The sequence below is a fragment of the Pholcus phalangioides genome, unplaced genomic scaffold (genome assembly GCF_987345545.1).
Source record: "Pholcus phalangioides strain wild (caught in Gottingen) unplaced genomic scaffold, Ppha-v1.0 ptg000006l_1, whole genome shotgun sequence".
In the NCBI taxonomy this organism is placed as follows: domain Eukaryota; kingdom Metazoa; phylum Arthropoda; class Arachnida; order Araneae; family Pholcidae; genus Pholcus; species Pholcus phalangioides.
Genome location: NW_028301599.1, coordinates 2,345,478 through 2,348,684, shown reverse-complemented (window position 1 = coordinate 2,348,684; position 3,207 = coordinate 2,345,478). Strand labels below are relative to the sequence as shown.

General features: G+C 38.0%; 1 non-coding gene across 1 annotated transcript; it reads right to left on the bottom strand.

Annotated features, from left to right (window-relative positions):
* Positions 1-2,842: 2,842 nt before the first annotated feature.
* Positions 2,843-2,916, bottom strand: TRNAS-GGA (transfer RNA serine (anticodon GGA)). The gene has a single exon. It is a non-coding gene; the product is annotated as a tRNA-Ser (tRNA).
* Between the last annotated feature and the right edge of the window lie 291 nt (positions 2,917-3,207).

The window sequence follows — 3,207 nt, the reverse complement described above, 5'->3', positions numbered from 1 at the left end:
GCAAATAAAAACCAATTGTGTCATCTGATAGGCATGATTGAGACAAATCCTATTATACTTTCCGGTTGTAATACCTCTTCCACTCTGGGCATCAGGCTTGCGGCCCACTTTCGTAACGAAATTGTTTTTCGCTATATAGCAAAAGGTTCACAATGCAAATAAAAGCCATCATCGTCGTCTAGTATGCATTTTTGTGTGGTTTTTAAACCTGTTCTGGTCTGGCCACCAGTCTTGGTGACCCCGTTTCGTCACAAATTGTTTTACGCTATACCTTAAAAGGTTCACAACGCAAATCAGTTTTCACTGTAATAGCATAAATCTTCGCAACCGAAATCTATTGTATGTCCCACCATACCGAACAAACGTGTTGGAAAATTCTCCTCTTTTCCGCTTCCTCAGGTATGGAAGTTCTTATGTGCTTTTTTGACATTTTTTCCCCCTTTTTTGTACACACATATGGTATCATTTGTATTATATATTTTTTTTTTTTGCGTTATTTTTATTGTGCCGTTATTATTTGTATTATTCTGTGCCTTTCTGAATTGCAACGTGCTGTTTATGCTTGTTATTTTACTCTTTCTTCACTCCACTGTAATTGGGCATCTGTGTGAGATTGGGCCTGTTGTGAGAGTCTATAAATAAATAAATTAATTAATTAATTAACACCAATGGCGTCGTCTGATGGGCATTTTCAAGACAAATTCGATGATACCAATCCTATTATAATACCTATTCTGGTCTGGGCACTGGACTTGTGGCTCGCTTTAGTAGCGAAATTGTTTTAGGCTATATATCGAGAGGTTCGCAATGCCAATAGAAACCAATGGTTTCGTCTGACAGGCTTTTCTAAGGCAAATCTAATGGCATCACTGGTATTAAAAATTAGTTTACGTTATATATCGAGAGGTTCACAACGCATATAAACGGCATTGGTGACTTCTGTTAACTATTTTCAAATGCGTACCAATTGAAACGCTTACTTCAGAAACCTCATAAGTGCGGAATTTCTAATTTTGCGATAATCAAGAAAAACCTTCTAACTTAACTAAAAGCTGTATGTTTTTAAGGGTTTCTGCAATAAAACAAATTTACAACACAGTTTTATCATTCTTATGTTATTAATTAGTTCAGTTAGGGGTAAAAGTCAACAAAAGTGTCTTTTTAATAACATTGAATTTTAATTTAGTCAATTACAGATATTTTGTAGAAACGCAATAATCATATGTAATATCGCATTCGCTGTTGTACATATATGGACTCTCCTGTTATTTTAACTTCAGATGTCGGCCAACTGAAAATCATATTGTAGAAAAAATCATATTGTAGAATTCAGCATAGTCTGGCATATTCAACAAGCTTTTGCATGTTATCAATTCTTTTCTTGTTGATTGGGATTTTTCCAACAGCGTAGGCATTCGTAGTTGGCGGTTCAAGAGGGTGAGTGGTCTTTCTCAAAGAAAATGTTGAAATAGTCAAGGCTTCTACTTTTCCCAGTAAACCATGGCTAAAGACAGTGTTCGAACGTATACGTTCGACGTGATACGAACGTAGAACGTATTTGAATGGGATTTTTTTTCGTCCTTTCGAATGCTTCTTCCGGACGTTTCGCCAGAGTTGACAGTTTCCTTGTATGAACATTGCCACCACTTTTCAAATATACTTATCTTGTATGTTTCTGCTTTATACATAATGAGTAGAAGTTACTCCAAATTTTACGTAGAACTACTCTGGTGCAAGTTTGAAACACTTGGCGGAGCATTTGCAATTGATTTTGGAAGTTTTCTGAGTGATTGTCTTGCTTTTGTAAGCGGCATATTCTTTGGCCTTAACCTTTGCTCTAATGAAGCATCTACCAATCTTCTTAACTCGGGATCTGTATAATATACTACGTTTGTACGTGCCTGGATTAAAGGCACCTTTTCTCATCTGATGGCAATTCACCGGACACTTTTCTCAAACTTTGGAAACAGAGAACGGTAAATAATCACTAGAATCTTCAAAACAAACTTTCAAAACACCCAATAATCAGAAATGGTCTCTTCACTCTTTTTACCATTTGATAGAACCCACCAATAACGTCAGTGTTGTTACCTCTTTCAGCGCAGAAATCCCGTGAGTGATGTCGCTTGTGGGGATTCTGCACTAAACGAATATTTCAGGGACGCAAAATGGGGGATTACGAAACATTTTTTTCGGTTTCTTTCTGCACCAAATGAAGCATCTATCAATCGTCCATAAAAAACCAGAATTAACTAAATTTCGAATTTTTTGTCCGTTATGGGGTTTCTGAAACAAGCGCTTATTAATTATAACATTACCTACCACGCAATGCATATGAATGTAACAATACGTACAAAGAGTGCATTCACGTCAAAACTTGCGAACCCCAATTCTTTTTATAGAGTAGCGTTCCAGTTGATGGGTGTCTCACGAGTTCTCTCAAAATATAATTATATTTCAGTGTTAGCTGCATGAAATTATTTATCCTGAGCTAATCCTTCCGTCACGATTCATTAATTTATTATTGTGTTCATCTTTAATCTCTTTTAGCTTGCATATATTCTTTAAGTTCTTTTCAACGTAATCATGCTACAGAGTTAGTAAACGCCAATTTGTCTATAGGTAATACATGTGGTTTCCAATTTAAATCAAATAATCTACGTAAGACAAAGTATGTTTTCTTAGGACCTGTTGGTCAAAGAAAGTATTGGAGATAGATTAATTTAAGATCTTCGTTTCGTTCCGTTCGATAATTTTCTCTGCTTAGACGAACACATAAGTACGAAGGTTTTTAACAACTGGCTGTTGCGAAGATATATTTTGGAAAGAGAGAAAATTCAACTGCCCCTGCTGGGAATCGAACCCACGTCCTTTCACTTTCCGGGTGAACGCCCTAGACCACTAGACTACAGAGGCACGAATTTCTCAATCTTTCCTTGGAGCTTGTGTACACTGAAAGGCATGGCCCCCACATAGGGGGGGGGGCTGACAGGGCTCTAGCCCTGGGGCCCGGGACGGTTATCATCATATTTTTACTTTTTCATGCTATAAATTAACTGCAGAAGGGGCCCGTTAAAAGTCTGACCGAGGGGCCCGCAAAAGATCCCAGCCTAGGGGCCCCGCTACAGGATGTGGGGGCCATGCTGAAAGGTACCGTACATGGACGGCCGAACCAGACTCAGGCCAAGCTTACAACTGCTGACGCTG